Source organism: Talpa occidentalis, unplaced genomic scaffold (genome assembly GCF_014898055.3).
Source record: "Talpa occidentalis isolate TD23 unplaced genomic scaffold, MPIMG_talOcc4v2.1 talOcc4.2, whole genome shotgun sequence".
Taxonomy (NCBI): Eukaryota; Metazoa; Chordata; class Mammalia; order Eulipotyphla; family Talpidae; genus Talpa; species Talpa occidentalis.
This window is the reverse complement of record NW_023602073.1, coordinates 47,355,554-47,381,330: the sequence shown is the minus strand read 5'-3', so window position 1 is coordinate 47,381,330 and position 25,777 is coordinate 47,355,554. Positions and strand designations below refer to the sequence as shown.

At 45.6% G+C, this 25,777-nt stretch overlaps 1 protein-coding gene across 9 annotated transcripts in view; it reads left to right on the top strand.

Annotated features, from left to right (window-relative positions):
- The first annotated feature begins 8,126 nt into the window (after positions 1 to 8,126).
- Positions 8,127 to 25,777, top strand: part of LOC119252189 (uncharacterized) — a 119,933-nt gene continuing 102,282 nt past the window's right edge. For 6 of the 9 annotated variants that reach the window (XM_054698645.1, XM_054698644.1, XM_054698641.1 and 3 more), the window contains exons 1-3: positions 8,127 to 8,608; positions 15,782 to 16,578; positions 22,121 to 22,230. The gene's annotated coding sequence lies outside the window, so the exon portion shown is untranslated. The remainder of the gene's footprint in view (positions 8,609 to 15,781; positions 16,579 to 22,120; positions 22,231 to 25,777) is intronic. The other 3 variants (XM_054698640.1, XM_054698642.1, XM_054698643.1) reach the window with 3 other exon arrangements.

Genomic DNA, 25,777 nt, shown 5'->3' with positions numbered 1-25,777 from the left:
TCCTGCCACTACACAGGGGTTCTCTGGGAATTTGGGGTTGGCTGCCTACATGAACGTGTGTGTGTGTGTGTGTGTGTATAAGGTCAGGAATGGCCACTGAGCATGTTTTCTAGGATCCAGCAGACCGGGTGAAGGAGGAATCAGAGTCCTTAGTGGCTTTTTGCAGGTCATTTTATTGGGATTTACCCTGTACACAGCAGGCAGGGGTGCTGGGGGGCCGGGAGGCTGGTAGGCCTCCCAGCCCCCAGCAAGTTCTCCGACCTTCTCTCAGCTTCTGCTACTTCTTTCTCAGCTTCTCTTTGGGCTTCTGCTGGCGTCCCTGTGACACCGTCCTTAAAAAACCCAGTCTCGGCCCAGGTGAATCCCATCTACCTATGCCCACACCCTATTCCAGGTGTCCGCCATCAGGCATGCATTCAGGACCGCAAGGATCCATCATCTATCCTGATGGCAGGAGGGCAGAAAAGCCTGACATTTTTTCCTTACCCTACAGTGTGTAAGGGCAGGAAGGCCACTGAGCAGGTTTTCTGATCCAGCAGACCAGGTAAAGGAGGAGAGCCCTGGAGTCCTTGGTGGCTTTTGCAGGCTTTTATTGGGATTCACCAGGTACACGGCAGGCAGGGGTGCCAGCAAGTCTTCTATCTCGGCTCTCTGGCGTTCTCTCTTCTTCTCTCTGCTTCATCTGCCTCTCTCTCAGCTTCTCGTTCTACTCTCTTGGCTTCTACTGGCGTCCCCGTGATGCCTCCCTTAAAAGCCCACTCTTAGCCCAGGTGAGTCCCATCTACATATGCCCACACCCTACGCCAGGTGCCTGCCATCAGGCCTGCATTCAGGACCACAGGGCTCCCTCATCTATCCTAATGGCAGGAGGGCAGAAAAGCCTGATACCCTTTATCTACCCTACATGGATGTACCTCTTTCTCCTGTGTTTGAAAGAAAATTTGATGTTTCATTATTTTATTGTGATTTTCGCCATCCATACCTAGTGTAAGGGCAGGAAAGGACACAGTGCAGGTTTTCTAGGATCCAGCAGACCAGGTAAAGGAGGAGTCAGAGTCCTCAGGGGTTTTGCAGGTCTTTTATTGGGGTTCACCAGGCATATGGCAGGCAGAGGTGCTGGGGGGCCGGGAGGCTGGCAGGCCTTCCAGCCCCCAGCAAATCTTCACTCTATCTGGGCAATCCGGCATTCTCTACTTCTGCTTCGGGCTTCTTCTCTTTCAGCTTCTCCTGGCGTCCCCGTGACACCGCCCATAAAAGCACAGTCTTAGCACAGGTGTACCCACTCCAGGGGTACCTGCCATCAGGCATGCATTCAGGATCACAGGGTTCCCTCATCTATCCTGATGGCGGGAGGGCAGAAAAGCCTGATATTTTTTCCTTACCCTACAGTGGTGTTACAATGAAGCGAAAATATATTATTGGGTGAATGAATGTAATAAAGATTCCAGCCCACGTGCAATGAACACTCCAATGCAGCATAATTAACAAGTTTGCTTACTCACAGCTCTTTCCCTTTCAAGATTCATGGCTGGGGCCTCAGCACTCTTATCTACAAGGTCAGGCAGCCAACCAGCTAATCTCTCTCTCCAAGGTCATCCCCGAATGCCTGCATCTTTCCCCCCTTGCCTTGCCCCCCTTGTCTGGGGACTTTGCCGCAAATGGCTGTGCCTGCTGAAAAACGATGCTATCGATGTAACAGATATGGAGACAGTTGTATATAAAAGGAGCCCTTGGTCTTCATTTATTTTTAATTCTTTTTTTTAAAGATTTTTTTTTTTAAATTTATACAAGAACCGGGGTACAGGCCAGATGTGCAGGAGGTAAGAGGAGTCACCAAAGACAGTGCGGGGAACAGAACAGGCAGACTGATGAAAGACACTGTTGATCTTTGCCTTCACTACTGCTTTGGGTGATGTGTCTGTAAAGATGTCTTTGATGTGCATATCAAGTAGTGTTTCACCTATTTTTCCTTCTATGTATTTTATGGTTTCAGGTCTTATGTCTAGTTCTTTAATCCATTTTGAGTTGATTTTTGTGTATGGTGTGAGGTAGTGGTCAAGCTTCATTCTTTTGCATGTAGCGACCCAGTTTTCCCAGCACCATTTATTGAACAAACTTTCTTTGCTCCAATGCATAGTCTTTGCTCCTTTGTCAAAGATTAGTTGACCATAAATCTGTGAGTTTATTTCTGGATTTTCTATTCAGTTCCATTGGTCTGTGTGTCTGTTCTTGTTCCAATACCATGCAGTTTTGATGATTATGGCTTTGTAGTATACTTTGAAGTCTGGGAGTGTGATGCCTCCATTCCCTTCTTTTTTTTTCAGGAGAGCTTTGGCTGTTAGGGGTTTTGGTGATACCATATGAATTTCATCAATAATTGTTCTATTTCTTTGAAGAATAACATTGAAATTTTGATTGGAATAGCATTGAATCTGTATATTGCTTTTGGTAGGATGGCCATTTTGATAATGTTAATTCTTTCAATCCATGAGCAGGGGATGTCTTTCCATCTCTTTGTGTCTTCTTCTATTTCTTTTAACAATGTTTTATAGTTTTCTTTTATAGGTCCTTTATCTCTTTTGTTAGATTTATTCCCAAGTATTTGATTTTTTTTTTGTTTCGATAATAAAAGGGATTTTTTTTATTTCTTTTTATTCAGATTTATTGTTTGTGTATAGGAAGACTACTGATTTTTGTGTGGTGATTTTGTATCCTGCCACTTTACTGAACTGATTGATGAGTTGAATGAGTTTTTCTGTGGAGTTTTTGGGGTTCTCTATGCATGTTATCATATCATCTGCAAATAGTGATAGTTTGACTTCTTCTTTTCCTATTTGGATTCCTTGTATGTCTTTCTCTTGTCTTATTGCTCTGGCTAGGACTTCCAGTATTATATTGAAAAGCAGTGGTGAGAGTGGACATCCTTGTCTTGTTCCAGATCTTAATGGCAATGCTTTCAGCTATTTACCATTGAGAATGATACTGGCTGTTGGCTTGTCATATATGGCCTTTATGATGTTGAGGTATGTTCCTTGTATCCTGAGAATATCAAGGGCTTTTATCATGAATGGGTGTTGCACTTTGTCGAAAGTTTTCTCAGCATCTATTGATATTATCATATGGTTTTTATATTTCTTTTTGTTGATGTGTTGGATAACATTGATTGATTTTAGGTTGTTGAACCATCCTTGTGTCCCTGGAATGAATCCTACTTGGTTGTGGTGAATTATCTTATGGATACATTGTTGGATTCTGATAGCTAAAATTTTATTGAGGATTTTTGCATCAGTGTTCATTAGTGAGATTGGCCTGTTGTTTTCTTTTTTTGTGTTGTCCTTGTTCGGTTTTGGTATTAGTGTAATGTTGGCTTCATAGAACATGTTTGGTATTGTCCCTTCCTTCTCAATTTTTTGGAAGAGTTTGTGAAGGATAGGCACTAATTCGTCTCTGAATGTTTGGTAGAATTCATTTGTAAATCCATCAGGTCCTGGGTTTTTTTTTTTGCGGAGGTTTTTGATTACCATTTCAATTTCACTGCTTGTAATTGGTTTGTTTATGTGTTCTGTTTCTTCTTTATCTCGCTTTGGGTAATTGTAGAGTTGTAGGAATTTGTCCATCTCCTCTATATTGTTGAACTTGTTTCCATATAACTGTTCATAGTAGTTTCTGGTTGTTCTTTTGATTTCTGCTGTGTCTGTTGTGGTTTCTCCTCTTTCATTCGTAATCCTGTTTATTTGTGCTTTCTCCATTTTTCCTTTGTGAGTCTGGCTAGGGCTTTGTCTATTTTATTTATTTTTTCGAACAACCAGCTCTTGGTTTCGTTGATTTTTTGGACTGTTTTTTTAGTTTTGATTTCATTTATTTCTGCTTTGGTTTTTATTATTTCTTTTCTTCTACTGGTTTTGGGGTTTTTTTTGTTGTTCTTTTTCTAGATCTCTGAGCTTCGAGATTAGGTTGGTTCTTTGAGTTCTTTCTTGTTTCTTGATGTGAGCCTCTATTGCTATGTATTTTCCTCCTATTACTGCTTTTGCTGCATCCCATACATTTAGGAAATTGGCGTCCTCTTTGTCATTCAATCCAAAGAATTCTTTAATTTCTTCTTTGATCTCCTCATTAGTCCAGTGATCTCCAGTAGTGTGGGTCTCAATCTCCATGAGGTAGGAGAGTTCCTTGCCTTCTTTTTGTGGTTTATTTCTAGTTTGAAGCCTTCATGATCAGAAAAGATGGTTGGTATGATTTCAATCTTGTTGAATCTGTTGATGTTTGTCTTGGGTCGCAGTATGTGATCAAATCTGGAGAATGATCCGTGTGCACTTGAGAAAAATATGTGCTCAGATTTTTTTGGGTTTAGTGTTCTATAGATGTCTGTTAAGCCCAAGTGCTCTAGATCCTTATTTAGAGCTTTAGTGTCTTTACTTATTTTTTGTCTCGTTGATCTATCCTTTGTTGATAGTGGTGTGCTGAAGTCTCTTACTTAGTATGTGTTTTCTCTGATGTCTGTTTTCAAATATGACAATAGTTGATATATTTTGGTGCTCCTTTGTTTGATGAGTATATGTTAATGAGTGTTATTTCTTCTTGAAGTATTGTCTCCTTGATCATAATGTAGTGACTGTTGGGGTCTCTTTTTACCTTTTTGAGTTTGAAATCTGTTTTATCTTATATAAGTATAGCTGTTCCTACTTTCTTTTTTGGTCATTTGCTTGTAGGATTGTTTTCCATCCTTTAACTTTGAGTCTATTTTTATCCTTTGTAGCTAAATGTGTTTCCTGGAGACAGCAAAAGGTTGGGTTTTGTTTCTTAATCCAGCCTGTGACTCTGTGTCTTTTTATTGAAGAGTTTAGTCCATTTACATTCAGAGTTAATATTGATTTGTTAGCATCTGTATTTGCCATTGTGTTTGTCTTTCCTTTGATTTTATTTATTTATTCTTTTAATAGCTTTTTTTTTTTTTGGCCTTCTTTCTTTGTTATTTGTCCCCCTGAGGTTCTGGCTTTAGGACTCCTTGTAGTATTTTTTGGAGTGGTGGTTTAGTCATAATGAAATTCCAGAGTTTCTGTTTGTATGGGAAGGTCCTTCTTCTTTCTCATAGAGGAAGGAGAGCTTTGCGGGATAGAGTATTCTTGGCTGGCATCTGTTTTCTTGGAGTCTGTTGACTATGTCCCCCCACTCTCTCCTTGCCTGTAGTGTTTCTTTGGAGAAGTCTGATGTCAGTCTGACTGGTTTTCCTTTGTACGTTACCTGTTTCTTCTCTCCTGTCAGCTTCATTATTTTTTCCTTGTCTTGGATTCTTGGGAGCTTTAGTATTATGTGTTTTGCTGTATTTTTCCTTTCATCATGGAAGTTTGGTGTTCTTCTTGCTTCTTGTATGTCAATTTTCAGCTCCTTCTTCACGTTTGGGAAGTTCTCTTCAATTATTTCCTTGAATATTTTCTCTGTTCCTAGGTCTCTCTCCTCTCCTTCTGGGATTCCTATAACTCTTATATTTCCTTTCCTCATGGAGTCAGATATTTCCCAAAGTCTTTCTTCAGTCTTTTTCCTTCATACTTTTCTTTTCTGTTTTGGTTCTTTTTATTTCTGTGTCTTTGAGAGTGCTTATTCATTCTTCCATTTCCTCTATTCTGTTATCACTGCTTTTCCCGGCATCCTTTAGCTCTTCTGTTAATCCTTTGATCTCCTGCATTTCCTTCATTTCCCTCTTTAGGGACTCAATTTCATTCTTCTGAGCATTGTTTTCCTTAATGACTTCCATCAGTTTTTTCATCACGGCAATTTTAAATTATTTTTCTGGAAGGCTCAGAAGTTCTTCCAAGTCACCGTTGTTGCAAGCTCGTGGGTGGTTTTCTTTTTGTGGTGTGTCTTTTTCCTGAGGAGTTGCTACGTTGCTTATAGTTTTTCTTTTCCCTGCTGCCTGTCTTCTAATTTGCCTTATGTGTTGGGACACTGTGCTGCTGGTACTGGCCGGCCTCTTTTTGTTGTGTTCTTTCGGGAGTTTCAGAAACTGGCAATCGAAACAAGTCAAATACTGTTATGCCAGAAGTCTAGTGAGGCAGTGGTACTTTGATTATGTTAATGGTCACTGTCACAGAATATCTCCTCCTTCTGTGCTTAATTCCAAAGGTGTGTCTTGAAGCCCCACAGACTTCCCTGGAGATGGGGCAGCTGGATTGCACTCTGGATTCCAAATCTCTAGATCCCCCTCTGGGCTATGATTTCCTGCCAGGTGGGAACGGGCTTGTTGGGGCCTTCAGCTCACCTCTGACTACGCAGGGAACCTTCTCCCTCTGGCTCCATGGGGAGCCTTCTGCCAGTTTCAAGCAGTCTTTATTGGAGAAAGTTCCCTGTTCTAAAATGGCGCTTTGGAGACAGATGCACTCTACGGCATGCCTGGTCTGCCCTGGCCGTGGTTGCCCGCTCCCCCTCTGGGTTCAGACTGCTGGCCAGGAGAGGCCTGGTGTGGATGAACTTCCCACCTCACCTCTGGGTCCTCTGGGAGCCTTCTGCAGCTTTCAAGCAGTCTTTACTGAAGAAAGGTCCCTATTCTAAAATGGTGATTCGGAGACAGGCACACTCTCTAGCACTCTGGGTCTGCCCCGGCCCTGGATGCCAGTTCCCACTCTGGGCTGGGACTGTTGGCCAGAAGGGGCCTGTCATGGGCGAACTTCCCCACTCACCTTCGACTCCTCCAGGAGCCTTCTGCAGCTTTCAAGCAGTCTTAGTGAAGAAAGGTCCCTATTCTCGACGTCTGATTCTTAATGAAGGCCCAGCTAAACCTGGATTCCAGCGTCCAGGATAGCCATAATAATTAAATGGAAGAACCCAGTTCCAGGTTGTTAGTTTTCTGGACCAATACATTTCAAGGTCCCCAATTTCTAGGGACCAGCTAGAAAACATAATTTACTGTCGATGAGTTGATCTGCAGATGACCCAATTTGGGTCCAGGCCTTCTCCAAGTGGTACCCGGGGATGAGAACAGATGGGGACATTAGGTTTAGGCAAGTTTTTACTCAATATTGTTATACCACATACTCCTGGTATTTGAATGAAAATTTGATGTTTCATTATTTTACTGTGATTTTTGACATCTGTACCTAGATAAATGTGATTCATATACCATTGAGTTTGAAAAGGGATGCAATAATGACCAAAGCTGTGGGTAGCAAGGGCACACATGGGCAGATCTTCTGTGACGAAAAACGAATCATGAACAAGGAAATGCCATCCACCCTGATAACCTTGGTTACATTTAGTACTACAATTTCTTAGTGGACCTGAAGGGGGAAGCCCATTTCCTCCAGTAAATTAATGAATGCAGAATAGGTGCCATTACTTCTCTCAGACCTTCAACATGGGAGTAAATTAAATACAGGTGGGTTTACTATAGGTGTACAATAGGTGATATTGTTGCACAGCAACTCCAATATAAATGGGTTGCCTGACGGTGGGTCCTCACCCGGGCACCTAAAGGGGACTTATTAATGCTAAACTGCAGACATACACAAGAAGGTTGATGAAAGGTTTATTTACAAGGGAAGGAGAAATGAATAACTCAGGGAGATAAAGAGGGAGCTAAGTTTGTAAATGTGTCCTACCCGTTCCACTGACCTGGAATCCCAATGACCTGCTGAGCTGGTGAAAAACTGAGTGCATCATGTGGCCAAAAGAGTGACCCCTGGCCACTTGGCCAGTTAAATACTCAAACAGAGAACATAGTTGTTTAACTCTGCCCTCAGGTCCTCATAACCCTCCCTTTGGTGATCATGGGATTTGTAGTTTCCAGTGTCTTGATGGAGTGGGGGTGGAGGCCACAAAGCCTGTATGGAGTTTGCTCATGACATTCTTTCCCGTAATAGTATTACTTACAATAATAATGGAATGGAACCTAATAGTACTAAGAGCAAGAGCATCAATGTTACGTGTGCTAGCATTGAGAGGAACAGCTTTTCTGGGGTCTCAGGCGTCCCGTGACCTTTAAAGTCTTTCCTGCTTCACGCCTTAACTTTTTTGGATCAGCCCAGGTTGGTGGAGCTGATGCTCCATTGAACCACAGGATCCATGTCCTCCTTTTCTGTCCCTCCCGGGAGGCTGGTGTGACGCAAGCATTCCAGTCTCGGGAAGTCAGCTGATCCTCAGGGCCGAGAGGAAAGGCAAGGAGTGAGCTCTCCCATCAAAACAATTAATAAGGAAAAAAAGCGGCAGGTCCCTGCGAGAACCGGGACAGGTAAGATAAACCGGTGAAGCGGGAAACTGCCCGGAGAGGGAAGTTGCGGTAACAGAGGAGAAGCGGAAGCAGCAGAACCTGCGCCCCTGCCCCACCCACGAAGCCGGGAAACCCCGCCCTGCGGAGGGGAAATAAACAAGAGCAAACCAGAGACCAGCCGACAGTGAGCACAAGTGACCCGCAGGCTCCGCAGTCCTCAGCCAGGAACTGGGAAAACGTGCGGGCTCCTGTGGGAACCGCCAAGGCCGTGAGCGAATGGCGGGGACCCCGCGGAGACCCGCCAACAGCCAAGGGCAGCCGGGAGCGCGGGAAGCACCGGCGGGTGCGGCTGCCCAGGTCCCCGCCCGCGACCCGGGGCTGTGGGAAGACGCGGGAGCCGGCGCTGGGGTGAGTCTCCGAGCGGGGTTCACCCCTGTTGGACGCTGTAAGGGGCAGGAATGGGCATGGAGCAGGTTCTCTGTGACCCGAGCAGACGGGGTAAGGGAGGAGAGAGAGTCCTGGAGCCCTGGGTGGCTTTTGCGGGCTTTTATTGGGATTTACCAGGCATAAGGCAGGCAGAGGTGCTGGGAGGCCGGGAGGCTGGCAGGTCTCCCAGCTACTCTTCATTCTTTCTGGGCTCTCTGGCGTTCTCTGGTGGTCTCCGCCTCTGTGCTCTCTCGTGGTTCTGCTTCTGCTTCTTTTCTTCTGTTTGTTCTGCTTCTCTCTGCTGGCATTGCGGTGACGCCGCCCTTAAAAGCCCAGTCTTAGCCCAGGTGAATACCATCTACCTATGCCCACAACCTACTCCTGGTGCCTGCCATCAGGCATGCATTCAGGAAGGCAGAAAAGCCCGATACTTTTACCTTACCCTACAGACGCCAACTCCTGGTCAGGGAGCACAGCCTGTGTCTTGGGGGGGACAGACAGAAGTCCCCCCTCTCCCAGGTCATTGATGGGACAGACCCGGGCCAGTCTGGTCATGGCAGCGGGGTCAGTACAAACCGCAGGTCTTGTGCAGAGTCAGGAGGAGTGAGATGCCCTCAACAGCTGTTAGGGCGGAGAAATTGCAATTTCGGAAGTTTAAGCAAATAGGGCTTTATATATTTATACCCATGGGGCAACTTGCTCTCTAGAGTCCCCTTTTTTGTATTATAAGTTGTTTTAAGGATCCTGTTTGCTCTTTTAACTGTAGTTTGTTCTGTAGGGCTATAAGGGCGCCAGGTGCATGTTGAAAGAGTTAAAGGCTTTGGAGCAGGTCCATGATTAGTTGGTGTGTTGTTGTTGTAAGATTTATTTATTTTTGCATACAAGAATTGGGTCCAGGCCAGAGGACTCACCAGAGACAGAGTGGGGAAATGAACAGGCAGAATGACTTGAAATATACTGCTGAGGGGAGAAGCGGGCGAGACAGGAGAGGTCTGCTGCACCCTGTGGGTAGCACCCTGGCCAGGGATTGAACTCACACTGCAGTGGCTGCAGACAGCTTCATAGGTTGTGTCTTAACCCCTTGTGCCACCAGGGAGGCGCTCCATTACCACTTAAAAAATACCTTTTATCTGCCATTGCAGCGATGGGAATCCCATCACAAATGAAAACTGATAATGGATCATGTTTTTTTGGACATGTTTACCAGTTTACCCTGTTTGGGCTGAGGCTTGAATTAATGCAGAATAGGTGTCTTTAGAGACATGAATGTAAAGTCTATTTGTCAAATATCATTAAATTTGAGACCTGAGTCTTCTGTTTTATTTCTACCTTTTGTAGCAGTGGCTAGAAGAGCCAATGGACTGTTAGTTTGGAATTTGGTTATGATGTTCTGTCCCCATAGAGGAAATACTCGGGAAGACTAAAAAAAATTTTTTTTAATTAGTTATTCTATTTTTTTAAAAAGATTTATTTATTTATTTATGCAAGCACTGGGTACAGTCAGAAGCATGTGAAGGTGAGAGAATTCACCAGAGCCAGAGCAGGGAACAGAATAGGCAGACCGACAAAATACATTGCTGAGGGGAGCAGCGGTTGCGGCAGGAGAGGTCTGGCTCGCCACGTGGGATTCTCGCCCACTGGCCGGGGATTAAACCCGTGCTGCAGAGGCTGTGGGCAGCTTCGCAGCCACAGCGCTCAACCACTGTGCCACCAGAGGAGACCCAAAGACTAAAATTTAATGTGTTATGTATTTTTATCAATATACCCAGATTGACCCAATTTGTTTTTACAAGTAAAACACTTTTATTGGCTGTCTTAGTGTTATAGGGCAACCCTGATATAAAACAGGTTGCCTGACTGGGTCCTCACCCACGTGCTTAAAAGTGACTTATTAAGGGCCTCCCCTGGTGGCCCAGGTGGTTGAGCGCTGCGCTGTGAAGCTGTCCACAGTCGCTGCAGCATGGGTTCGATCACCGGCCACCGGCGAGGGTCCAACATGGCGCGACAGACCTCTCCTGTCTCACCTGCTGCTCTCCTCAGCAGTGTATTTTGCCAGTCTGCCTGTTCTGTTCCCTGCTCTGTCTCTGGTGAATCCTCTCACCCTCCAGTGCATCTGGCCTGTACCCTGGTTCTTGTATAAATAAATAAATCTTTTTTAAAAAGTGACTTATTAATATTTAACTGCAGGCACATACAAAAGGTTAATAAAGGGTTTATTTGCAAAGGAACGGAAAATGAAGAAATGAATAACTCAGGGAGAAAAAGAGGGAGATAAACTCATGAATGTGTCCTACCCATTCGGCTGACCTGGAATCCCAATGGAATCCCAGTGGCACACTGAGAGCTGGCGAAGAGCCAAGAGCCCTGAAGCCAAGAGAGAGCCCCAAGGCCCACATGTCTGGTTTTATACCAAACCTGGCAGCTTAACTCCGCCCTCAGGTCCCAGCAACCCTCCCTTTGGTGATGATGAGATTTGTCTTTCCCAATGTCCTGGTGACTTTGGTTTGGAGTGGGGGTGGAGTCCACAAAGCCTGTATGGAATTTATTCAGGACATGCTTTCGCCCTAACATTAGGAGTCTTTTTAGGACAAAGACTTTAATATTTTTTTATTGAATATATTTTTAAAATTTTTTCATATATATATATATATTATTTTTTACATCATTGTTCATTTTTAAACAATGTTTGCTTTCCCTCCACCCCAAGTGTAGTCCCCATAGAGTTTCCTTCACCAATGCACCTGTGCACCATCACCTCAGTCTCCTGTGCTCCTCCCTCCCTCCCTCTGATCCTTCTCCCCCCCTGCAGGATGTCTAAAGACTTTAATATTTTAGAATTTTTGGTCTCAAGGAAGTTGTCATAGGATTAACAAGCTTACAGATTTTTATAAAATAGTTAATTACTCAGAGTGATAAGGATTTTAAAGAATAGAGCTATTTCTTTGATGAGGCTCAGCAATGCTGATGGGAAGATTTTGAGCACCTAACATTTTTTCAGATACCTCTCTCAGACCTTCAACACTTTCTTTTGCTTTCCTATTTTTATACCATTTCTTTTTAAAGAACCATTTTATTTTAACACTCAATGTTTCCCAATACCTTCGCCATATCCATTTCAAATACATTCCTTAGCACAACTCACTTTATTTACATTTAGAGTTCTGACATCCCAGTTTTTAATTTTTAGATTGGAAGACATTGTAAGAGCTGTTATACTATTATTCCTTTGTACTGGTGTTACAGTGCAGGGAAAGGGACCCCCAGAACCTCCAAACCTGCTTGCACTATATAGGTTCTGCCATCCATTGCATCAGGGCAAAACATAGAAACCTTTAATGGAAGGAACTTTAATACAATTAGAGAAAAATACAGAAAAGACAAAGAATATAGTTTCTAAGTCAAGCACCCAGAGTTACCCATCACCTCGTGGTAAAAGTCTATCCAAACAGGATTGGCCCAAAGCAAGGCCCGGAAGCTGCCACAAGTCTAAAGCAACTTCCAGTGGGGATCTGCAGAAAAAGGTCAGAAACAACCAGACAAGTCTGGGAGGAAAAGAGCAAAATCAAAACCAAGGTAAAAGCTGCCATTGTCACCTCCCCCCGGGCCTCTCACCCATATCTTTGTCACCCAGTCCATGACCAAAAGGCAAGCGCAGTTTGTTCATGTTTCTCTTGGCTCCATGTGCCTCCTCCAGGTCTCCTTCTGGCTCCATCCTGCTTCCTTCCTTCCTCAGTCTCTTCTGCAGCTGCTTCTCTCCTGCTCAGCTCCACCCTCCCTTGAGTGGGGGCAGGGAAACTGGAACCTCCCCTTTTCCTGGGGACCACCCTGTTACCCTTGATAACTCATACATAAACACATTTTAATTGTTTTAATTTTTTTTATGTGAGATGACATTAAATTTTAGTTTTCTTATAATTTGCAAAAAGCAACCTGAAAGCTCAATGGTTTTAGAGAAAGTGATTTTAATTATTTAACAAATTCTCATTGTTAAACTTAGGAAAACCTTAGTTTTATATGAAATTTGGCCAACATTTAAATAAAGAGAAAAGAAGAAATTTAAAAGAGACATACAAATTGTAGCTGCTAGTTTTTCTTAGGACTGGAATTTTAAATTAATTCCAGAGTTGATAATTATAATAATCCCATAAACCAAGTTTCTTTCTTAGGCAAGCACTAGATAGATTGATGAAAAACAAAAAAATCAGAGAGACTTAATATCATGTACATTTCCTACATACCTGTGAGGAACTAAGTACTGCTAAGTAACTTGCCCATGAGGCTATAGATGTCATCTTGAAATTTTTGCTAGGACGAGGGGAGAGAAGTCAATTGGGGCTTTTTCTGGAAAATAATTATATTAAGAGAAGTTTAGGTATAATCATCAAAATGCAAACTTATCTTCTTTGATGTAGACTAGATCAATTACTCTTTTTTTCTGAATACTGTGAGCTTCCTGTTTAAAATAAAGACATTGAAACATAAAATATTAATACCCAATATTAAAACCATAAGGTGCATGCTTCAAATTCAACCATTAAGTTTTGAACTAGTTTTTGATTTGCCAAAATTTTAGATTGTGATCTCAAAATTGGGGACTTTTTATTAGAATTTATATAGATGCTATTTATAGTTAACCCTCTGGAGGCATAAGACAGTGATAGAGATTTTTCGATTCTCATGTTATTGTATTATTTTTAAAAAAGATTTATTTATGCACACGAGAACTGGGGTACAGGCCAGAAGTGTGTGGGGGCGGTGAGAGGATACACCAGCGACAGAGTGGAGAGCAGAACAGGCAGACTGACTGAAATACACTGCTGGGGGGAGTAGTGGGCAAGTCAAGGTCTGCTGTGCCATGTGGGTAGCTCCCTGGATGGGTATTGAACTCGTGCTGCAGTGGCTGTGGTTAGCCTCTTAGTGCTGAGTCTTAACCCCTTGCGCCACCAGGGAGGAACCTAACTACTGCTTTTTAAAGTAAACTGAGGCACCGCAGTTTTGAGCTGTTTCGAAGTTACAAATCTATAACTGTCTATGAAGGGAGACAATGGCCAAATGTTTCCCCTGTCACTGAAGATTAGCTTTGACATTGTCATCTTCCCCTCACTTTTCCCACCACCTCTGCCAAAAATTTAATAAATACTTCCATATGTTTTAACAAATATGTATTGGAAAAACATGGTTTGCAAAGGCAAACTATTAGCTATTCATGTGAAACCAATAAAAGTTGATCATGACTGTTAACAACACACGCTCACACAGACTGACCCTTGGAGTCTGCATGCAGGGCGGGGGCTGGCAGAGGGGCAGGGGGAGGGTGACCCCAGAGCGGAGGCCCGTGGGCTCGGGGATGGGTGTGCTGCAGTGACCACACCGGGGACCTGCCCTTCTACAGTGTAAGCAGTGATGTAACCAGTGCCCCCTCAGTAAGAACCTTTGGTTCCTCTGTCTGCAAAGTGTGTCCTCATGTGTCTGGGGTCACATTAGCATAACGTGAGGAGGTGGGGAGACTGGCCCAACCCTGCCCATCAGGGCCCTCCCCACACTGACCTGTGTCTCTCCCTGATGACTTTCCTGCTCCAGTAGAGGTGGGGCTGACTCCATCCCTGCCTGGACTTTGTGTTTTCCTGAGGAATGATGTCCACTTCCCTACTGAAAATAGACACCCAGACATGAAACTGTTTTTTTTCTGGGTGTTTTTTTTTGATGTGTTAATTGAAAAGATTCCTAATATTTTACTGGAAATAAGGAGGAGCCCTGAGGACCAGCCAGAACTGCAGCTTGCCGTGCTGAGTCTGTGCAGGTGGGGGCGGGAGAGGCTGTGAGGAGCTGAGGGGACAGGGCCTGTGTCCAGTCGGTGCTCATTGTATCGTGGGCTTTGATGTGGTCACTCCTCAGGGGTCATCTCTCTCTCTGCTCCTTTGTCCTTGTCCTTCAGGAGCACCTGTCCCAGCAGGGCCTGTGGTCACAGGGACTCAGACCCCACATGGGCCTCTCCTGTCTCCAGGATGTGGGTGGAGACTAAGTGTGGCTGGATCAGGCTATGCTCAGACAGGGCTGGGTCCTCAGGCCTCAGTGTGTTTATATTTTGCTTCTTTGGGTTTTTTGGGGCACACCTGTTCTTTTTCATGTTCAGGGATCAGGCTTAGGCACTGCTATTGTCCCCACAAGGCCCAGGGCTGCCCCTGCTCACGGACATCTGGTGTTAGAGATGAATTTTCAGACGCATCCTGGTGTGGGTAAGAATTGTGGGGAAGGTGACCCAGAGAAATTGTGTGAGGGCAAGGAAGAGGCTCCTCTCCTAGCATGGACAGGTGGGCCTCACCAGGACAGCGCCTTTGAGAGAAGACCTAATGGACACTCTATGCTCACAGGGTGTCTGGGAAGCTCTGTCCAGGCACGGCGACCTCAGCCCAGATGCCCCAGGACGGGGATGTCTGTGTGTCAGAGGCTGCGGCTGGGGTAGGGGTCACTGAGACGGGGTCTGTGCACCCTCATCATGCAGACATTGAGGATGTTGGAAGGGTTTTGCCTTTTCTCTGAATAAGACGTGGGGTCACACGACCTCTCTGGACAGAGACCCCCTGTGTCAGGGCCCTTTAGGAGCATCCACCGTGAGACACAGGCGTGTGGGGGAGAGAGCACCTGGAGAGAGACGCGGGGACGACACAGGAGAGGGATGTGTGGAGAAGCCCCCTTTGCTTCTCAGCGCTGGGCTCGCCCCAGGGACAGGAGGACGTGGGAGGAGACACTTGGGAGAGGCCCGTGGGGACACTGGCCTTGACCGTGGTTTGTGCTTTTATTTTGCTCCTTTTGCCCCAGACTGTCCTGACCCCTTTCATTGGCTTCTGTGGGTCCCTGCCAGAAGGTGCCTGAGACTTGTGGCAAGATTTCAGGCTGCAGTGGCCCCACTTTGGGCAACCTGGTTTGGTTGGGCGTTTACCCACAAAGGGACAGTAACTGGGTGTTTTGTTGGGAAACTCTTCTCCCTTCCCTTCCTCTCTGTGCACACCACTCTCCTGTGTTGGTTCCCACTCAGAGTGTGCTCTGCCTTTGTGCGGCAGATGGCAGAAGCCATTTAGAGTATTCAGGTTATGGGGGTCCTGGGGTGCCCCTCATTCTGCATGTTAACAGACTGGGGGTGTTTTCTCTCCTCAGGACTCATTTCACTTCTCTGCTGCTCTGTCCCACTGGGCCCCTCACCCCGAGGCAGGTCAGAGAGGACGAGGACGAAGCCCTCAGTGGGGATCTGACCAACTCCTGCTGTGTTTGGGGCAGGACCTTGTCCTTGGCCCTGGCCGGTCAAGACTAGGGAGGGACTGACCTTCAGGTGAGCTGAACAAGCAGACAGAGCAGGACAGGGGCCTGTGGGGGGACCCTGACTCCTTGGGGACAGTGTTGTGTGCCCTGAGGCTTTTCAGGGACACCTGAGGGGGGTAGAACCACAAGTCGGCGCCTTTTCTCTGGCCTGTCCTTCACAGGGTACCTGGGTCTGGGCCTCTGTTCTAGGGAGTCACTGGGTGATGATGGGGAGGGGAGGGCAGTTTGCACTCTGTGGCCCAGTTGCTGGGCCCAAGTTTTCTGAGCAGAAAAGGTCTGTGGTTTGGGTTCAATGGTGTGGGAGGGGAAGGGAGGATGTTTTTCTCCAATAAACCTCATGGTCTAGCAGCACAGAGGCTCAGATGCCCTGAGAGGAGCCAGGTCTATCCTCCTTGGTCTCAGGGCCTAAGGGCTCACATGGAAAGGTCCTGCTCCTGCTGTTGGGGGTCCCTGAGCCCTGCTCCCCCTGAACCCAGAGCTCCTGGCTGCCCTGCTCCTCTGTGTGGGCCTGGCTGCCTCCTGCCCTGTCTCTCCCCAGCCCTGAGGAGATGGCACCTGCTCCTGCCCCAGCTCTGTGCTCTGCCTCCTCCCCTCCCTGCTGTTCCTCCTCCAGCTGCCCCCCTGGGGGTCCCCAGGTGAGTGTGTCCCTCTCTGTTCCTGTGTCTCCCTTGGGTGGGTGGGGCCCAGGGGTTCTGGGAGCTCTTCCTTCAGGAAGGATGGCTGTGTGGGGGCCCTGGCTCTAGAAAGATGGGGGTGCTCCCCAACCACTCATGTGATTGCAGTTAAGAGCAGCAGTCACTGAGTGGGAGGGATGACGATTGCTCAGTCAGGGGTTTATGGATTTTAAAAAGTCAACTGTCCAAAATGAAAACACCTTTCTCCTCATTTTTGGCTTTTGATTTATCTGTATCAGAAACACTTGTCAGCTGTTAATTCATTTCACTCCACTAATATTTATATATTATATGCTATGTGCTGTGTACAAAAAAGAGAGATTCCCCATCCTCAGAGAGCTGCTTTCATGCAGGAGACAGTGACTAATAAAGACAAGAAACTCGGGACTCCCTGGTGGCGCAGCGGTTGAGCGCTGCGCTATGAAGCTGTCCGAAGCCTCTGCCATGCTGATTCAATCATCGGCTCCTGGGGAGGGTCCCACCAAAAAAAAAAAAAAAAAAAAAAAAGACAAGAAACCCACCCACCTCCACCTGCAGAGGGGCTGAGAGGAGGGACAGGCAGGGAGCAGGTCGGGCAGCAGGGGATGGAGGGTTGTGTTGGGGCAGCTGCGTCCATCAAGGGGTCAGTGTAGATGATGGCATGGGAGCAAAGCCCTGGGGTGGGGGTTGGGGGTGAGGGCCCCATGGAGGGAACAGCCTCTAGGGGGCTGGCTGGTGCCTATGTGCATGGACAGAGGGGGTGAAGATCAACTGGAGCAGAGGGAGAGGGAGGGACACAGGAGTGGGAGTCAGAGGCCTGGGAAGGGGTCACCCTGTGGGGCTGGGGATGACTGTGGGGCTGGGAAGCCCCTGCCAGGCTGTGAGCAGAGCAGGACCTGGTTCAGCTCCCAGGTGAAAGGGGCCCAGACTGGGGGTGGCAGGAGAGACTAGTCTGTGTGTGTCCAGGTGAGAGGGGAGGGGCTCAGGCCAAGCTGGGGCAGCACAGGTGAGAAGTGGCTCTTTGGAGGTGCAGGGGGCTCCTGAGGACAGCACAGTCCTGTCCTGTCCTTCCCAGGCCTCCTCAGGTCAAGGGCGCTGACTGAGGAGCAGACTGGGGGAAACTTTTTGTTCTTTTTTTAAATTGAAGTAACAATTCACACACGGCATAGATGTTAGGTGTACAGCTTCTCCCCTGATAACTGTAAATTTCTCACACACCCACTACTAAAATTCCAGTCATAATCCTCCACCAAGCTATTCTCTCCACCCATTTCTCCTCTGGTGACTGCCATTTTGTTCCTTTTTGATTGCTTTTTTCCCCCTTCATATTCCACAAATGAGTACAATTCTTTGGTATCTGTCTTTCTCAGTTTGACTTAGCATAGTTCCCTCAAATTCTATCCATAGTGTTGAAAATGGCAGAATTTAATCTTTTAAATATCTGAATAGTATTCCATTGTATGTATCATATATATCTCTATCTATCTATCTATCTATCTATCTATCTATCTATCTATCTATCTATCTATCTAATCTATCTCACATTTTGTTAATCCATTCATCTGTTCCAGACTTGGGTTGTTTCAATTGTTGACTATTGTAAATAGTCCTGCAGTGAAAACAGGGGCCATGTCTTGTTTTGAATAAGTGTTTTCATATTCTTCAGGTAAATATCCAGAAGTGGAAATACTGGATCATTTTGTAATTCTATTTGATATTTTTTGCAAACCCACCATATTGTTTTCCAAATGGCCCCACCAGTTACTCAATACGTTGCACAAGGGTTCTATATTCCCTATTCCTCACCAAAATTTATTATTTCTTGACTTTTTGATAATAGACACTCTAATTGGTGTGAGCTGAAATCTCGCTCATTGATTTTCAAATGTTGAACCATCCTTGTGTAGCTGAGATAAATCCCACTCAGTCATGATGTGTGATCCTTTTTTTTTAAAGATTATTTATACATACAATAATTGGGATACAAGCCAGAGGTGTGGGGGAAGAGTGGATTTACCAGAGACAGAGCAGGAAGCAGAACAGGCAGATGACCTGAAACACACAGCTGAGGGGAGCAGCAGGTAAGGCAGGAGAGGTCTGTTGCGCCACGTGTGTCACCTCCCTGGCCGAGCATGGAACTCATGTTGCGGTGTCTGCAGATTGCTTCATAGTGCTGCGCTTTAACACCAGGGAGGCACCTTTGTGATCCTTTTTAATGTATATTTGATTTTGGTTTGCTAAGGTCTTGTTGAGGATTTTTGCATCTATGTTCATCAGGGATGTTGGTCTTTCGCTTTCTTTTTTTGTGTGATGTCCTCTGCTTTTGGTATCAAGGGAATGTTGGCCTCATGAGATGTATTTGGCATCGTTCCCTCTTCCTCTGTTTTTCTGAAGCATTGAGAAGTCAGGTATTAGTTCATCTTTAACGATGTTGTAGAAGTCACTGAAAATGTCTGTTCCTTGGCTTTGTTTTTTGGGAAACTTTTGATTCGTGTTTCAATGTCTTTGCTTGTAGTTGTTTTGTTCTGAATTTTCCTGATTCAGTCTCGGAAGGTTGTACTTCTAAGCATGTGTCAGTTTCTTCTGGGTTGTTTGAGGTTTTTCAGTTTATTAACATATATTTAGTGTTCTTATGATCTCTCTATTCCCGAAATGTCTCTTGTGACGTCTACCCTTCATTTCTAATTCTATTTATTACAGTTATTTTTTCCTTTTTTCCTCCTTGAAAGCCTAGGAAAAGATTTGTCTATTTTTTTTCAAGAACCAGTTTTTGGTTTCATTGATTTTTCAGTCTGTCCTTTTTCTGTGTCTTTGATTTCTGCTTTCATTTTATTCCTTCTCTGTCTCTTGGTTTCATTTGTTCTTTTTAGCTGTTTTAAGTGTAAGGTTAGATTCTTTACTTGAACTCTGTATTGCTCTATAATCCCTTCTTAGTGCTGCGTGTGCTGTGCCCCACTGATAGGTTGTCATTGTCTCAAGGTATTTTTAATTTTTTTCTTTGATTTCCCGCTTAACCCAATAGTCATTTGGTATTGTGTTCAGTCATTATGAATTTATTGACACTTGTTCTGTGACCCAACAAGTGGTTTATTCTGGAGACTCTTCCAAGTGCCCTTGAGAAGACTGTGGAGTGCAGTGCCCTGTAGGTGTCTATTTAGCCCTTGTGGTCTAATACCTCACTTAGAGCAACAGTTTCCTTGTTGATTTTCTGTCAGGTGATGTGTCCTTGATGAAAGTTGGGTGTTGAATTCCTTTACCACTATTATGTTGCTGCCAGTATCTTTTTTTTTTATATTTGTTAATAGTTGTCTTATATATTTTGATGCTCCTGTGTTTGGTGCATATATTGATGAGTGCTGTGTCTTCCTGATGTAGGATTCCTTAATCATATGATGTTCATCCCTGTCTTTTGTTGCTTTTTTTAGCTGGAAATTTATTTTATCTTTTATGGCATTTGGGGGTGCCCCACTTTCTTGTGTTTTTCCCCAAGAACTTTTATGATCCTGTCTCCTGGAGACAACATAAAATTGGGTTTTGTTTTTTGGTACAACCAGTCACTTTGTGTCTTCTTCTTTGGTGAGTTCAATTCATTTACATAAAGGGTGATTATGTGATGATTTATTACTGTCCTTTTGTCTTTAGTTAAATCCAGCCAAGAAATGTGTGGCATCTGGGGAGGTTGTTGACGTCTCCAGGGTCAAAGCCTCACAGGTCTCCTGGTCACTTTGCAGGATGGTGTAAGGCAGGAGGCCCAGACATTAGCCAGGTGGTTGGAGTTCAGACCTAAGCACTGCTATAACCACCCAGTCTCCATGTCCTTGTTTCTGAAGGGGAATGTGAGGGTGGGCATATCAGGACAGTATCCATATCCAATTCTCAGAGTCACTGGGAGGCATCTCCGAGGTCACACAGAGAAAGTAACTGAAGTCACATAGTCGGCCTGCCATCAGCTCCCTGAGCCAATTCTGTTCCTCTGCCCTAATCTGGCTTTCAAGACCCAGCTCTCATGTCCCCTTCCTGCTGATGGAGGAACCTCCCAGCTCTGCGTTAGCCCCCTTTAAGGCAGACTACTGCAGCCCTTCTCTCCTCACACACCCCAGGCTGCAGGTCCTCCTGGGTCAGGTGGTTCTCTGTGACCTTAGCACCCTGTGGAGTATGTTTCTGGGCAACAGCATGTGTCAGGCTAGGGAACCCAAAATGCCCACTGCAGGTCTGTGTTAGCAGAGTTATCTGGAATGTTTTAGAGAGAAGTTCCCTGGCGTGTCCCGAGATGCAGAGAGTGGACTCCAGCTGCCCAGGGATGGGGAGGGGAAGGTGGGGGTGGTGCCCATGGGCCCAGGCCCAGGAAATAAGGTTATTGTGGTGATGGAGATGTTCTCAAGTTACATTACGGCATGGTTGCCCTGCTCTGTACTTACCAAAAGGACATGAGAGGTGAGCCTTCAACAAGTGAATTAATGGTCATAAGTTATATCTCAATAAATACGCTTTAAAAATACATTAAAAATTGGGTCTACAAGTTGCCCTGTGTCTGTCCTCCACTGTATCCACATGAAGGGCTTGTGGGGCAGGAAACTGCCCCAGCCCATGAGGAGCTGAGCACAGATGGCTTCACTCCACAGATGCTCTCAAGGCGCCTCCTCTGTGTGGTCCTGAATTAAGGGACCTTGGGTGGGAGGCAATTTAATTTTCATGTGGACAGAATGGGAATTATTAGTGTCCACACGGTCTTCTGTGTTGGTTTTCAATTTTCCACCAATTGAGGGGATACACAGGAGGGGACACAATTCCCCCCGTGAGTGTGTCTGACTCTCTGGCTCTTCCTTGTGAGGAGAATGAAGCAGAAGGGACGCGCCACGTCACAGAGTCAGGCTCACAGGGGCTGAGACTTCCCGCCCGGGCTATCCCCTGGTCACTCTCTGGGGTGACTCCCTGCACACAGTGGACACTCAGCTAAGAGGACGCCCACAGGACAAGGAACTGAGGGCTTTCTCCAGGAGCCACATGCATGAGCTCTGAGGCAGGTCCTTCCACACTGATCACAGCCATTCGGATCCGTCAACATCTCGTCCCCATCGCAGCCATGTGGGACCCAGAGCTGAAGCCTCTGAGTGAGGCCCCTCCTGCTGCCCCCCGCCCCCAGAGACTGTGCCAGATGCCAGATCTTTGTGGTTTAGCTGCTAAGTTTAGAATGATTTGTTACAAACCGTTACTGGAACCAGCATCTCAGCGGTGGGAGCAGCAGGACAGTGATGTTTCCACCTGCTGCTCCACCACAGGCAGTTGTGGCAGTTGCTCCTCAGAGCCCAGTAACTGCCATTTGTAATGGACCAATCTACTGTCACCTGATTGGTGCCAAATGGTACCCTCAGCTCATTTCCTCTATGTTAATGTGGAGATTCTCCCCCCTCTCCCCACCGGACAATTCTTCATGTGTATTTCAGTCACAAAAAAAACAGATACCTACTTAGACCACAGTGTCAGTGGGAATCATTCATGCATTTTAATATTGTCCTCTGCTTAGCTCAAGGAGGCAAATTGCCCCAAAACAAGCTGGACACAATCTGAGCACTTTTGAAGGTCATTTCAGCTGAAACCTGGGAAATAATTTGACTGTCCCACCACTTTACAAAGGTATGGAATTTTCATGCTGTTATATGAAATGATTTTTATTTTTATGTCTTCAAAAATTAAGAAAAGTTGATGGTTGATGTGATGTTTAAGACTAAGTTTCTGGCTTGTGTATTTTCTGTGAATAACTTGTTATATAATGTTAAGACAGTACTCATATAAAGGAATTGATGTGATTTGGGTGACTGCATCCAGGATAATTATAAAGTGAAATCATTATTTCCTTGTTTTTCTTTTTTTATTGAAGATTTATTTTTATTTACTTATGCATACAAAAACTGGGGTATAGGCCAGAAGTGTGGGGGTGACAAGAATCACTGGATGCAGAGTGGAGGAGCAGAACAGGCATATCTACTGAAATGCACTGCTGAGGGGAGCAGCAGGCGAAACAGGAGAGGTCTGCTGTGCCTTGTGGACCAGTTCCCTCATTGGGGATCCAATTCATGCCATTGTGGCTTGTGATAGCTTGATAGTGCTGCGACTTAAACCCTGTGCTACCAGGTGTGCCCTATTTCCTTGTCTTTCATCTAACTTCAGACATTTGTTTTTCTAGAAGAAATGCTCATCTATTGCTTTAATGAAATTTTGCTTCAGACATTGCCTGTAAATACAAGTTTGTCTAATAAAACTGATAATTGAAATATTTACCATAGTTATAAATGGTAATATGTGGCTGTGAAGGTATGAAAACAGCTAAGCTGCTCCTTATGATTGACTAATAGTCTTGTGGATGAAAGGAAAAGGGTGAGTTCTTTTCAACTTATTTGTTGAAAGGTTAAAGATGAAAAACATATTATATATTGATATATCACATTTACATGGGACAATAAGATATATTTTGGAGTTTTGCACCTATAACCCCTCCAAGAAATATGGTTGAAATATCAAAGTTATCCAAATAAATATAATAAATATAAATAACTATCAAGACGACTCAGGCCTGGGCTCTGTTCCAAGGAGAGTGTGGTCACAGGAATGCGCTGAGAATGGAGGGGCCAGGGAGGCTTCAGATTGGACTGTGGTAGTTACTCGAAAGGAGGGAGGGTGTATAAATTGTATTGTTAAGTGAGACACATCATTAAATTATTTAAATGTTCATTGTTTCCAAGAGAAAAAAAGCACAATATACATAATGTTCTTGACAAGGGTCATAACTCCTCTGGTAGTATACTCAAGATTTGTGCATTTCTCCAGATAGAGTTTTATCTCAAAAAAATATTCTTTTTTTTTTTTTTAAGATTTATTTATACAAGAACTGGGGTACAGGTCAGAGGTGGGGAGGGTGAGAGAATTCACCAGAAACAGAGCAGGGAGCAGAACAGGCAGACGGACCTAAGACACTACTGAGGGGAGCAGCGGGCAAGGCAGGAGAGGTCTACCACACCATTGGGTTTCTCACTGGCTGGCTGGGAATTGAGGCTGCGGACAGTTTCACAGCTCGGTGCTCAAACCGCTATGCCACCGGGGAGGCCCTCAAAAAAATATTCTTATCCCAAGTGTTGAAAATTAAATGTGGGAGTCTTTAGTGACATAAGGGGTTAAGTCTCAGCACTGTGAAGCTATTGGCAGCCATTGCGATGAGTTTTAACCCAGGCCAGGGAGCTGACCCACATGGCACAGCAGACCTCTCCTGTTTCGCCCGCTGCTCCCCTCAACAGTGTATTTTGGTAGAACCACTTGCTCTGCTCCCTACTCTGCCTCTGCTGAATCCTCTCACCCCCACACCTCTGGCCTGCACCCCAGCTCTTGTATACATAAATAAATAAATCTTTAAAAAAAATAAAAAGATGGGTACTGACATTTGCAACTAGCTTTGAAATTCATCAGAAAAATAAGATGGATGAACAGAGAGACGGATCCATGAATAGATGAGTGATAAAGCAAATGTGGCAAATGCTAATGCTGGGATCGAGGTGGTGTGCTCTGCACTATTATTTCAATTATTCTGTGTGCTTGAAAATGTTCATAAAATACCACAGACTGAGTGGTTAATGAGGCCACACTCTGGGGGCAGGGCAAGGCCTCCAGCCTGTCCTTCAAAACTTTGAATTGCACCCATTTTTCTGAATTGACTGAAGGATGGATGAGCACTACTAATCTGTTTAGCGAGGCTGTCAGCCCGGCAGAAATCTTGGCTCTGTCTGAGTTTTCTATGTCTCCTCAGTGTCAGCTCCCAACATGCTCACGTGTCTGCTTCTAGGAGGTTCTGCAGCAGCTGCTCTCTGGACTTGGCCTGGTCCATCTCTACTGACACCTGCATCGATTGAGATGTGTCCTGTTAGAAATTTTTAATGTCCTCCTTGATCAGAATCATGTTTTCTTTCAGAAAAGTTGTCTCCTGTGTCAGGGCTTGGGCACCACAGAGCATGGGGGCATGTTCTGAAGGGTCTGGTGACTTGCTTCCTCCTTTGTGCTTTAGCTCTTGGGTGAACAGATGCAGCCTCTTCCCCAGGGAGGCTTGTCACTGCCTTCCCTGCAGCCTTTCTAGGGCCCCTGATGTTTCTCTGCTCTCTGCTCCTTCACATTGAAGTTTTCAGCAAGCATCTTGGGAAGCCCACAGCACTGAGCCCTCTTGCCCAGGCTGTGAGAACTGGCTCTGAGTGGCAAGGAGGCCTCAAGGTGATCCCTGAGATCCACAGCACAGGCATTTGCCCCTGGCGGCCCCTCTGGCAGGTTGTTGAGATACACCCCAGGATCCAGAGTTTGTATCATTATGACCTGGTGAGAGCCAGTAACAGCTGAGCATTGAGTAGACCAGGATGCTTTTCTTTCTTGGAATGATCTTTTTTCATTGGCCCTGGAGTTATAATTATCTTGTTCCCTCACTAGCTTAGTTCCTGTTGTGCTCATTCCTAATCACCCCCAAGACCACCCAGAGTCAGAATCTCCAGGGACATCTCACACACACCAGCTATTCTGCCTGCTTCATCCTGGGCAGACCCCTGCCCCCCAGCCTCAGTCCTGCCTCCCAGGCCTGGGTCCTGCTCACCTGGGCAGGGCTGAAGACCCGGATCCCTCACCTCACCCTTGGCCTCTCTCCTGTCCCCGCTCCCCTGTGGTTAATTTTCCCGCGTCCTGTTTTCTGTGTCCATCATCTTTGTCTCCCCTTTGCCCACTAGTGTCCTTTGCCCTCTAGAGGAGGGACGTGGACAGTAAACCCTGAGACCACGCACAGCTGTAGTGAATGTCTGTGCCCCCAGGGCCTCCCTTCACCTGGGCCTGACGTGGGGTCTGGGCTGTATTCCCCTGAGGATTGGGCAGGCCTGGCTCCAGGGTCTTCTGGCCTCCAGGCCTGAGTTGTGTCTTGAGGCCCCATGGTCTGTCCTTCTCCAGCCTCTTGTTGAAAGCCCCTGGGGCGGGTCATGGTGTGGGGCTGCTCATCCTCTGTAGGAGGAACCCGGTAGGACACTCAGCGTGCACATTTTATCTGTGAATGCTCAGGGATTTTATTCAAATTTTTTTCATCATTTTCACTCTCCATTCTTTTTTATTTTTATTTTTTTAACTATATTTTTATTTTCCCCATACAATTGCAACCCCATTATTTTGA